The following is a 14,010-nucleotide window of genomic DNA, read 5'->3' on the forward strand; positions in this document are numbered from 1 at the left end:
TTGATGCCCCTATTCATGTATCTACTCCAGTTGGAGACTCTGTGGTTATAGATAGAGTATACCGGTATTGTACTGTCACATTTATGGGGTATGGTACATGGTTTGATTTAGTGATTCTTGACATGGTAGATTTTGATGTTATTCTGGGTATCAGCTAGCTACCTCCTTACCATGTGATTCTAGACTGTCATGCCAAAACAGTCACTTTGGCTATGTGAGGTATGTCTAGACTTGAGTGGAAGGGTACCCTTAGTCCCTTCCCAAAAAAGATCATTTTTTTGCTTCGCCGTAAAAAGCTAGTTAATAGAGGGTGCTTGGCATATTTGGTGCATATTCGTGATACTAATGCTGACGTTCTATCTCTTGAGTCAGTTTTTGTGGTGCGTGAGTTTGCGGAGGTGTTTCCCACGGACTTTCCAGGTATGCCACCCGACCGTGATATTGATTTTTGTATTGACTTAGAGCCAGGGACTCGTCCTATTTCTATTCCGCCAGATCGAATGGCACCAGCAGAGTTGAAGGACTTGAAGGAGCAGCTTCAGGATCTTTTAAGTAAGGGATTTATCAGACTGTGGGCGTTCCTGTACTGTTTGTGAAGAAGAAGGATGGGACTATACGGATGTGTATTGATTACCGCCAGCTAAATAAAGTCACCATTCATAATAAGTACCCCATTCCCCGTATTGATGATTTATTTGACTAGCTTCACGGGGCTTCTGTGTTTTTCTAAGGTTGATCTGAGGTCATATTATCATCTGTTGAAAATTCGGGCCGAAGATATTCCTAAGACAGCTTTTCGGACTCGATATAGGCACTATGAGTTTCTTGTTATGTCCGTTGGGCTTAGTAATGCCCCAACTGCTGCTATGGATTTGATGAATGGAATTTTTAAGCCATACTTAAATTCCTTTGTGATTTTATTCATTGATGAAATATTGGTTTATCCAAAGAGCAGGGAGGATCATGAGAAACACTTGAGGGTTGTCCTTGGGTTGCTGAGAAACAACGAGTTGCATGCCAAGTTCTCTAAGTGTGAGTTTTGGCTTGAGTCTGTATCTTTATTGGGCCACGTGGTGTCAAAGGAGGGAATTATGGTTGATCGTAAGAAGATTGAGGCAGTGAGAGATTGGGCTAGGCCTATATCAGTGACAGAGATTCGCAGCTTTGTAGGGTTGGCCAGTTACTACCATCAGTTCGTGAAGGGGTTTGCTTCTATTGCTTCATATTTAACCTGTTTGACTCAAAAAGAGGTACCTTTTCAGTGGTTCGACAAGTATGAGGAGAGCTTTCAAAAGCTCAAGACTTACTGACTACAGCTCTGATTCTAGCATTGCCCGTGAAGGGCAAGGATTTTGTGGTTTATTGTAATGCTTCACATTCTGGTTTGGGTGTTGTGTTGATGTAGGAAAAAAGATTTATTGCTTATGCTTCCAGACAGCTGAAGATTCATGGCAAGAACTATCCCACTCATGATTTGGAGTTGGCAGCAGTGGTATTTTCTCAGAAGATTTGGAGGCACTATCTCTTGGTGTACATTAGGTTTTTGCTGATCATCACAGTCTTCCGCACGTGTTTACTCAAAGGGATCTAAATTCTAGGCAGCGTAGATGGATGTAATTGCTTAAGGATTATGATATTACTATTTTGTATCATCCTAGCAAGGAAAACGTGGTAGCAGATGCCTTGAGTAGGAAGTCAGCTAGTATGGGTAGCTTGGCTCGCTTGATCATTTTAGAGCGTCCGTTAGCCATGGAGGTTCAGACTCTGGCTAACAGTTTCGTGAGGCTTGATATGTCTGATTCAGGTAGGGTGTTGTCTTGTGTTGAGGTGAGATCATCGCTTCTGGACCAAATTAAAGCAAAGTAGTTCGAGGATGCAAGTTTGTGTAAGATTCGTGATAAGGTTTTTAGTGGTAAGGCTAAGGAATCCATGATTGATAGTGAGGGGGCCTTGGGGATTAAGGGGCATGTTTGTGTTCCTCGCGTTGATGACTTGATTCGGATGATTTTGGATTAGTCCCACAGTTCTAAATATTCTATTCATCCTGGTGCTACCAAAATGTATCATGATAGGAGGCAGCACTATTGGTGGGATAGGATAAAGCGTGATACTGTTGAGTTTGTTTCGCAGTGTCTAAATTGTCAGCAGGTTAAGTACGAGCACCAGAGACATGGGGGTACGCTTCAGAGGATGCCCATTCATGAGTGGAAGTGGGAGAGGATAGCCATGGACTTTGTCGTTGGTCTTCTAAAGACCTTAGGCAAGTTTGATTCAATCTGGGTTATTGTTGATAGATTGACTAAGTCTCCTAATTTCATACCGGTTCAGATTACTTACAATGCTCAGAAGTTAGCCCAGATTTATATCCGTGAATTTTTTGTTTGCATGGGGTTCCTATTTTCATCATATCTGATAAAGGCATGCAGTTTACATCCCAATTTTGGGGTACTTTTCAGGCCGAGTTAGGCACTCAATTGAATCTCAATACAAGTTTTCACTCTCAGACAGATGATCAGTCTAAGCTAACGATTCAGGTCCTCGAGGATATGCTCCAAGATTGTGTGATTGACTTTGGTGGTCATTGGGACCGGTTCTCACCATTGGCAGAGTATGCGTATAATTATAGTTACCACTCGAGCATTGATATGGCTCCGTTTGAGACTCTTTATGGGAGTCGATGTAGATCTCCTATTAGGTGGTTTGATGCATTCGAGGTAAGGCCATGGAGTACTGACCTTTTAAGGGAGTCATTAGATAAGGTTAAGGTGATTCAGGATAAGCTCTTAACAACTCGGAATAGACAGAAGAAGTATACGAACCGAAAGGTCCGGGCTCTGAGTTCATGGTTGGGGAGCAGGTTTTGTTGAAAGTCTCACCCATGAAGGGTGTGATGAGGTTTGGGAAAAAGGGCAAGCTCAGTCCTAGGTTTATTGGCCCATTCGAGATTCTTGACCGTGTGGGGGAGGTAGCTTATGAGTTGGCTTTGTCTCAAGGTTTGTCTGGCGTTTCATGTCTCTATGTTAAAGAGATATCATGGTGATGGTTCTTTCATCATTCATTGGGATTCAGTCTTGTTGGGATTTAGATAGAGAGGTTCGTAAGTTAAGGTTAAAGAGATAGCATCTGTGAAGGTTCAATGGAAGAATCGTCCCGTTGAGGAGGCTAATTAAGAGACTGAGTTCGATATGTGTAATAAGTATCCTTAACTTTTCACTGAGTCAGGTACCTTTTTCCCTGTTTCTTCCATTGTCCATTCGAGGATGAATGGTTGTTTAATTGATATCTGATGTAGTGACCCGCTAGGTTGTATCAAGTTAAATGGTGCCACATAAATTGGGACAGAGGGAGTTTTTAAATAGGCACTCTAATAAACAAAATTAGATTAGGGACACTAGTTAAAGCCAATGTTTCCCTCAGCTGCAACCTTGGATCGAATCTCAAATGTCACTATCTAGTGAAAGCAGAAAAGTTAAGGCCTATCCAAAACAAAAATCTTAAAATGATAAATAACAGGAAATAAAGGTGCAGAATAAAGTAAAAATATGGCCAAGCGTGAAATGCTTCAATTGTGATTAAAAAAAAAGTAACTATTGCAGTAGTTGCTCTAAACTTAATAAACCACATCACAATGAGTCTAAAACCATACTTCGTGTTGCTTATGCTAGTAATAAATTTGTTGGTAGCTTTGTGTTTCTTTCTAAGACTACCTTTTCATCATAGTTGAGTTAGGATTCATGTACCACATAATGGGGAATTTGATATCATGTAAGTTAACCAAGTCTAGGCCTACTTATCTGTAACGACCCGCTAGGTCGTTATGTGCGTTTTGACCATTTTACATCTGCCTGTTCCTTTTCGAGACTAGGACCGAGTCTAGTGATAACTTAAAGATTCAGAATTCTAAGACAAAGGCATTTGATTGTATTTGTGCATTTGGTTGAAAACTTGTTTTAATCCGTTGGGGGGTTGACTTAGTAAATTAGACCTCCGTTGTGAGTTCCGAGGCTACGGGTGAGTCCGTAGTTTGTTTTTACACGTGTGTGCAAGTTTGGTTTGTGTCTGTAGGGTCTCAGATTGAGGTTGGGATGCTGGGTGAAAAACCAGAGGTCACTGTCAGATACGACCGCTACAACGGGGGTGGGGGCCGCTGTAGCGAGTTCGCCACAGCGCGGCGCCGGTCGCCGCTGCGGGATTTCGGGTTTAATAAGGTCCGATGTAGTTGTGGGATTTTTCGCTACAGCGAGACCGTTGCAGCGGTCGACGGGTTGGGTCGTGACAAAGTCACTAGACAGTTTATGGTTTTACTTCATGGTTATTGATTTATAATTGGGTTATTAATTGAATGATTGGTTAAGGAGATGGTTCGCCCACCAGGGGGGTTAGTGTGGGTGCCATCATGATGGGTTAGGTCGTGACAAAGTCACTTGACAATTTATGGTTTTACTTCATAGTTATTGATTTATAATTGGATTATTAATTAAATGATTGGTTAAGGGGATGGTTCGTCCACCAGGGGGGTTAGTGTGGGTGTCATCACAACGGGTTGGGTCGTGACATTATCACACATAATACTTTAGTTGCTCCTTGAATTTTTAAGAAAATTGTTTTTGTGTTGGTTAATTAAGTTTTAACTTGCATTTTTATGTCATTAAGGGCTTTAATAAAGAGCTATCGATTTTTAATTTTTTCCGATGTGTACAAATGCTTATTGTTTTTTAATATCAAATACTCCCTCTGTCCCAATTTATGTGATACTCTTTCCTTTTTAGTCTGTCCCAAAAAAATGATATTGTCACGCCCTAAACCTGGGGAGGCGTGGCCAGCACCCGATGCCTTACCTGACTCCGAGCTTACCAGTCTGTAACCTGTGAAACCTGAATATAATCAAACGATCTAGCCAGTAAGGTAAATCTGTAAAACAACCACATCTAGGCCGACAAGGCCTTACTCAGAATCATCTAAAATGGGATCATCCCAATACATATATATATATATACATATCTGAACGGCCGACAAGGCAAACATATGTCTCTGCAAACAGCAAAACCCAAAACAAGATATACACAAGGGCCGACAAGGCCAACATACCGATATACTGAATATACAAGACACATCTACAAGCCTCTAAAGTGAACGGCTATCCTGTGGTCGGGACAGGGCACCGACCTATGCATCAAGTCTATATATAAATAAAAGACCCCAAAAATCTGGACCTGGTAACTCCGGATGAGATGGAGCTCACCAATCAAGCTGGAACTCGGCACTGCTACTGGGGTGGCCTGTCCACCTCTCTATCAGGACTTGCAGGCATGAAATACAGCGCCTCTGGCAAAAGGGACATCAGTACGAAATAATGTACCAAGTATGTAAGGCAACTTAATAACTGAAACTGAACTGATATACATAATATACTGAATGAAATCTAAAGAGTCAATGATAATTTAGAATACAATTACCTATCATATAAGCAATACTAAAATAATCTGCCCGGCCTCATATAGGGCACGGTGTGTATATCTGCTCGGCCTTATAAGGCTCGGTGTATGTCTGCCCGGCCACATAAATAGGGCTCGGTGTATATCTGTCCGGCCACATAAATAGGGCTCTGTGTATATCTGCCCGACTATATAAATAGAGCTCGGTGTATGACTGCTCGGTCTTACAAGGCTCGGTGTATATCTCTGTGTATCTCTATGCATAATAGTAATGCGTAACCAACTTCTCTACTCTATCTACTAGCATAGCACAAGTATGAAGCTACTATGATTCCCCAACAAGGACATACCATACATGAATAAGGTAAGAAAGTATGAACATAAGAACTCTATGATATACTCTTCTCGTATACGATTATTCGACTCTTTCTTATTATGGATTCATGCTAATGAAAGGAATGGGTATAGCCTTTACATACCTTTTGTCATTTATTTGCTAACAATGACGGACTCATGTCGTAGCTCCTCAATCTACAATAAGACAACAATAAAACTCTCACTAACTAGAAAGAAACTAGACTACCGTATATCGAGCGACAAGCTCGTCTTACAACAACAACCAACGATTTTTTATCGCTTTCCTCTTCTTTACAAACAAGAAGAACAACAACTATAACATGAGCAAGCCATACTCTAAGATTTCTAGCCACATGATAGCTCAAGAACAACACCAAAACAATCCACAATACTACCACAACTTTAATATAACTCCAAATCTTTCTTTCACCATTTTCTTCAACAAATAAGTTGGCTAGAACTCATACAAGCTCAAATACATTTAGAAGGAGCATATCCTTACCTTAAACAACAAGAACAAATCCAAATCTAAGATCACTTCACCTTGAAGAATTCTCCAAATCAATCCCAAGAAGAAGAAGAGCGAATTATCACACACCACAGGATTCTCAATGTTTGATTCACGTTGTTTACCTTAGATAATGTTCTGGGATCATATATAAGCTATTGGAGAGGGTTTTGGGGGAGTATAGGGTCTGTAGATGTATAGGGTCTGTAGATGGAAAATATGAAGTATAAAGTGATGCCACTATTTTATGTGCATTCATTAAAATTTGCACCGCCATGGATATACGGTCCAATATATTGACTGTAAACCAATATATGGTCCGTACTTTTGGACCGTAAAACCCCAAAATTTTTCCAACTTTCTGCTTCTCATCTACGGTTTGAGTACTACAATCTTAGGTCTGTAAATCCATCTACGGGTCATAGATCCTATTGTAAAACATGCAACTTGTCGAACTTTGACGAAACGCATTCTCTTCGATTCGTTTGGCCTCTAACCCGTCTCATACTCACTAAACACGTATATAAACTCTCATAACTTCAAGACTAACACAATTAACCCCTTATAACCTCAAATATAATCTCACTTCTCAACCTTACGTTGATTAACTTACAACGAACTTAACGTACAAAAGTACAAAGTGTAACAGATACATTTCTATATTTAGAAATAATTCAACTTAAAACTTTTCCTTTTACCTTTAATGAAATGATTTACAACCACACAAATATCTATGACTTGTTTTAGATCACAAGTTTCAAAAGTTTTCCTTTCTTTCTTAAACTCCGTGTCTAGTCAAATTATATCACATAAATTGAGATTGAGGGAGTAAGTTTGATCTGCATACACATTATTTGAATGGCTACATACAATAATGTTTATATATTGTATCATATTACAGACGCTTTTGTGCATTCTTTTTTAGAAAGGTATGTCCAGTAGATTGAGGTCAGACTTCTCATTCAATTTAATATTTATGAAAGATGAAACGATATTTTAAGCAATTTAAAATAAAGTAAGTCATTCATTTTGTGAGGATTTCCAACGACAGATAATTCAAGTTGGGTTGCTATAAATTCGCAGAAATTAGTAAGTCACCTAAATTAGTATTTATATTTGAAACACTACAAAACAATAACCATATAGAAACTTTTGATGTGAAAAGTGTAGCCGCAATAAGGGACCGGGTTAAATTTAACCGGCCTCATACTTTAGTCATGCGCCAATCTTTCGGTATTCAGTAACTTATGACGAATAGAGTTACTTTGCAGCTCATTATAGTAGCACCAAGTTGATAGATATATACATATAGTTATGCTAAAGCACATTAACAGCTAGAGATTAGGGATATATGTACTGTGTACATTATATAAGCTAATACAGATAATTATACAAGTAGTATTGTTATTACCTTGAGAATATAGTACATATAACCTTGATTTTGCTACAAAATTATAACAAAAGCAAAACCAGGACTTAATACACGCGTTAGTAATTTTCTACAAAGAAGCAGCACTATTATGACCAACTAGTATTACTATTATAGAACTAGCAAGCCATTTGCCGTCTCTTAGAATAATAATTCACGAGATTTATACCATCATGCAACTGAGCTGCCTCGTAGCTATTTAAAACCGGTGGTGGTGGAGTGATGGCTTCAATTTTAGTCGAGGGAATTATCCGGTAAAGATGAGTTTCAGGTGAAGAGTAGTGATAGCTCTGCTGTGTCACCCGGAATGTGGTGGTGGTGCTGGTAGTGGCGGTTATATTCATCTTCTTTTTCCCAGAGTATCCATCAATTAGAGCAAAGCCTTCTGAGCCTATTTTAGCAAGATCGCTTTTTGGTGCCATTTAGATTTCTTTTTCCTTTTATTTTTGTTTTGGGAAGGGAAGAAGTGTAGGGTGGTAGGAGTAATGTTTATGAAGAAACTTTGCGGTGGTGTTTTCTGATGCAACGGCCAATGGAGGCAATGCCCTTTATATAGAAGGCTTGCCAAGACTCTGGAAATTAAAATAATAAAATTGCACTTTTGGTCCTTTAATATTAGGATAAATACCATTAGTTCCTTTTCCCAGGGCTGAATAATTCAAAAGCACACTTTCTCTTACCAAATCGAAATGGAAAAGGGATCTTTTTAAAATAAAGAAGAAAGTTGAGCTATAGAGACTAGAGAGTGAAAGTGCAAGAGGGGGGGGGGGGGGGGGGGGGGGGGTGAATTGTTAAAAAATTTTGCTCTGTTAGTCGACTAGGTCAAGTCAGTAGTCGACTACCTACTCTGTGAATATTAAGGTAAGTGCAGAAAATAAAAGACACACGTATTTTATATTGGTTCAGATTCAATGTGAATCCTAGTCCAGTCCCCTTGGGTTGCAAGGGTGATCTCTGCAGCTCTTTTATAAGATTTGGTACAATGACGGTTTTGAATGAAGTTCCTACGTCTACACTCAAAACACTCTTATTCTTTTTGATACAAAGCCTCACAAACTATAACTCTCCTTTCTCTCTTATTACACTATGAATCACACAGACTAACAATGTTTGTTTGAAAGTAAAGCAGAGCAATGGAGGTAATGAGACAATTGCATGATTCTTGCGTTTGTGAAGCAGCCCCTTTTATATTGTTTTAGGCTCTTCACGCAGAGAGTTCAACCCAAGAGATTTGATCCTTGGAAATGGAATCAGAGATCCTATTTCCAAGAATAAGATTGAGCTGTTGCTGCTTTCCTTGTGCGTTGAGGCAGCAGCAGATTTCTTACACCTCATGAGATATGCCTTTGATATTTTTCCTTCTTGAACCGATTTGATGCTGCTGAAATATTTCCTCTTTATTTTGCAGATGTGTTTGCCTTTTCTTGAAAGATATGCGGCTGAAGATTACAGCTGGTTACCCTAACCACGTTTGGGCTAGGAAGCCATTTGTCGAGTGAGCCCAGCTTGTTGGGGCTGTTCTGTGGGCTTCCAATTTGTTGGGGCTGTTTTGTGGGCTCACATATATTCCTTATGTGATTTAATTACTATATCTGCACAAGTAAAATTGTCATCATAAAAACTTGACACTAACAATCTCCCCCTTTTTGAGGATGACAATTTTAGACAAAGTGTAGTCAACTTCCCTGTAACGGATGCTCCCCCTGAATAGGTGGAGGCTCCCCCTGACTAGTTGACTGTCATTCCTTATAGGCTCCCCCTGAGCATTTGACTGTCATTCTCCCCCTTTGGCATCACTCAAAAAACACCACAACAAAGCAAAAGCAGAGGCAAAGAACCAGCAAACAAACAACACAACAAACAGGCAAAACCAAAGGACAAATAGCAAATAACAAAAGGCAACTAGCAGCACTGCCAAGCATAAGTTCCACAAAAAACATTGTTTAAACAGTTAAAAACAAGCTAAAAACTATTCTTGACGACGGAAGACTGGACGACGAAGAAAGTAGGCTAATGTATTCACAATAGCATCCTTCATTTCCGTCAGCGGTGTAGTAAGACGTTCAGGCATAGCAGCAACACTAGCTTGAAGCTTGGTGGACAGTTTGACCGTTTCCTTAATAACAGCATCCAGTTTCAGCTTCAGCTTAGAGACATCAGCACCTGTTTCCCTAGTCACATCACGAATCTTCTCTACTTGAAATAACGTGGATGCCATTAAGTCTTTAATGGACTCAATTTTTTCATCCATAGCAGAAAGTTTGGCGAGAAGTTCTTCATAGCATTCAGAAGAGACGGCAGAGGGATCTGATTTTTTCCCTTTGGTGGAGGGACCAGGTTGAGATGCCTCATAGACATCTTTTAACAACCAGGAATCATTGCTCAAAACATATCCCATGCTACCAAACGCCCTAGAGTTGTAGCATTGCTTAACTGGAGTGATGGGATAGTCGACTAAGTCGATTTTGTAGACCTCTAGGATGCGGGAGATAAGCATACCATATGGGAGGCTAGAAGGATTTGAAGCGCACTCAATCATATAATTGATAACAATGGAGGACAAATTAATTTTTTTTCTTGGACAGAAGGCAAAAGGCAAAAATAGCATCACGCTGGGAGATGGTAGAGTATGACCCAGCATGAGGAACAATGGTAGTAGCAACCATATGAGCAAGCACACGAGCCTCAAACGAGATATTGGATGGACCAATTTGAGCAGGAACAGAGGAGGAATTTGAGAGGGGTTTTTTAACATCGTCAAAAGACACTTCAAGAGATTCAGGCCAAATTTTTTTGGGTAATTCCGAAAAACCAGAGCAGGTGCAACCAAAAATAGAGTCAAGAACAGAGCAATTTAGCACAATATGAGTGCCAAGAACTAATGTTTCAAGTTCATTAGCTTTAGAAGACCTAAGATTGGCATAGAACATGCGAATAGGAATTTCATAGACATGAAGAGGGGTTTTAAAAAAGTTTTCTCATCTTTGATAGACAAATAAATGTTTAACCTTACAACTGAGAGAAAACATAAGGTCAAGATCGACATTCCTACCAGAAACAATGGTTTTGTCCTCAAGAGACGAGAACAATGCCTGATGATGGTCATCCCAAAATTTCTTCCGAAGATCAAGAGGTTTATCACAGAGAGTTTTGAGTTTCTTGGAGGGGGTGGAGCATGTAGCCTCAGAAAGGGCTCGCTTTCCAAGATGAAAAATGGGAACTAAGTCGGAGTCGTTGGAGGAGGCAGGGTCATCGGAGACGACGGGGTCATGAGGAGGCCAGGGGAGATTTTTACCCATTTCCTGTAGCCTTGAGCTTTGACGGGTGGAGGGGGTAGGTGTTTTCGCGTTTTTCGCCATTGAAGAGAGGAGAAGATGAACGGAAGCTTTGGAAGAGAAGGGTGAGGAGGAAGACGAAAAGGGTTATGGGGATACGGGTAAAAGGGTGTAGGGAAAAGCAAAAGGTTTTATGGAAAAGGTAAAAAGTAAATATGGGAAGATGGGAATGTCATAAATTTGATGGGAATACCATTTATGGCAAAGATTTGAGTACCCGAAAATCTTGACACGGTTTGTTAGAAATTTAGACAGATTTATCAATAATTCCCAAAGAGCTTCTTAGCATGCAGAAACGTTCCTCAAGAAGGGGTTTAGTAAAAATATCAGCCAGCTGGTTTTCCATGTTAACAAAAAAACATTCAAAATTTCCCTGAGCAACATGATTTCTGATAAAATGATGCTTAATATCTATATGCTTGGCCCTAGAATGATGCACAGGATTTTTAGATAGACAGATAGCACTCGAATTATCACAGAAAATTTTTACAGGTTTAAAAAACAAGTCATAATCACTTAGTTGGTAAGACATCCAAATTAGCTGTGTGCAGCATTGACCAACAGCTATATATTCAGCCTCAGTAGTAGATAAAGAGACTGATCCCTGTTTTTTGCTATTCCAGGAAATAAGAGATTTTCCTAGAAGCTGGCAGGTACCACTGGTACTTTTTCTATCATCTTTATCACCTGCAAAATCTGCATCTGAAAAACCTTCAAGCGTAAAATCAGTGGTGTTAGGATACCATAAACCATAGTTAGTTGTTCCATGAAGATATCTAATGATACGTTTAACGGCAGTAAGATGAGATTCCTTTGGAGCAGCTTGGAATCTAGCACACCTGCACACACTAAACATAATATCTGGTCGACTAGCAGTTAGATAAAGCAATGATCCAATCATACCGCGATACTTGGTTTCATCAACAGGTTTTCCTTGCTCATTCTTATCAAGAGAGCAAGTAGGACTCATTGGAGTTCCTATAGCTTTTGAGTCAGACATCCCAAATTTTTGGACGAGTTCTTTAGCATACTTAGCTTGACATATAAATATTCCAGTGTCAGTTTGATGGATTTGTAGTCCCAAGAAGAATTTTAATTCTCCCATCATACTCATTTCGAACTCGCTTTGCATAAGATCAGAAAATTCCTTGCACATAGAGGGGTTAGAGCTTCCAAAAATAATATCATCAACATATATTTGTATGATAAGATTTCCTAAGGAGGATCGTTTAATGAAAAGAGTTGTATCGATCTTTCCTCGAAAAAATCCATGGCTTACCAAGAAGGAGCTTAAGCGATCATACCATGCCCTAGGTGCTTGTTTAAGACCATATAAAGCTTTACTTAAGTTAAAAACGTGATAAGGAAATTTTAAGTTTTCAAAACCTGGCGGCTGTTTGACGTATACCTCTTCTTCAATGAACCCATTTAAGAAAGCACTTTTAACATCCATTTGAAAAATTTTGAATTTTTTAAAAGAAGCATATGCAAGCAAAATTCTTATGGATTCCAACCTGACAACAGGAGCAAAAGTTTCATCATAGTCAACACCTTTCTGTTGTGAATATCCTTGAGCAACGAGCCGGGCTTTGTTTCTAACTACTTCTCCAGCCTCATTTAGCTTGTTTCTGTATACCCATTTTGTGCCAATGATTGAAGCATTCTCAGGTTTGGGAACTAGATTCCACACTTTGTTCTTTTCAAATTGATCAAGTTCCTCTTCCATATCCTTGACCCAGTATTCATCTTTTAAGGCATCACCAACTTTCTTTGGTTCGCATTGAGAAATAAGAGCAAGATTTACGTTATTTTTAGTAGATGCTCTAGTTTTCCTTCCTTCATGGATGTCTCCAATAACAAATTTTTTTGGATAGTCAGGTTCACTTCTCCATTCGTTTGGAACTGCTCCAATAGTAACATCAGTCGACTGAGGTTCATCAGAAGTCGACTCACAGGGTGCCTTTTCTTCAGTGGGTTTTGTAACCACTGCAGTAAGTATTTGACTGTGTTCTTCATCTGCAATTTTCCTTTTCTCGGCCAGGTTATTAGTATCATCAAATACAACATGAATAGACTCTTCAATAGATAAAGTACGTTTGTTATAAATTCTATAAGATCTACTAGTAGGAGAGTAACCAAGAAATATACCTTCATCACTTCGAGGATCAAACTTACCAAGATTTTCTTTCCCATTATTGTGAACAAAACACTTACATCCAAAAGGATGAAAGTAGCTAATATTTGGTTTCTTACCCGTCCATAGCTCATACGGAGTTTTCTTAAGAATTGGTCTAATTAGGCATCTATTCAAAATATGACACGCTGTACTTACCGCTTCTGCCCAAAAGTGATGTGGTAGGCTTGTTTCTATGATCATTGTTCTTGCCATATCTTGAAGAGTTCTATTCTTTCGTTCAACTACACCATTTTGTTGCGGAGATCGAGGTGATGAGAAATTGTGTGTGTATCCTAGATCATTACAGAATTCCTCAAGGCTTTATTTTCAAATTCTCCTCCATGATCACTTCTAATGGAAGTGATGTAATATCCTTTCTCACGCTGAATTTTCTCACAAAAAAACTTAAAATTCTTTAAAGTATCATCTTTATGAGCAAGAAATATTACCCAAGTAAAACGAGAGAAGTCATCTATTATAACAAATGCGTACCTTTTTCCTCCAATGCTAGCAGTTCTAGTAGGACCGACTAAATCCATATGAAGTAATTGCAGGGGCTTTGATGTAGACACAATATCTTTAGAACTAAAGGAGTTTCTAGTTTGTCTACCTTTTTGACACGAATCGCATAAGTGATCTTTTGTGTAGTTGAGTTTTGGCAATCCTATTACAAGATTATGTCTTGCTAGTTTTTCAATTAATCGCATACTAGCATGCCCAAGCTTCTTGTGCCACATCCACGGATCTTCTCCCATTGATGCCAAGCATAT

The sequence above is a fragment of the Lycium barbarum genome, chromosome 2, assembly GCF_019175385.1.
Source record: "Lycium barbarum isolate Lr01 chromosome 2, ASM1917538v2, whole genome shotgun sequence".
Lineage (NCBI taxonomy): Eukaryota > Viridiplantae > Streptophyta > Magnoliopsida > Solanales > Solanaceae > Lycium > Lycium barbarum.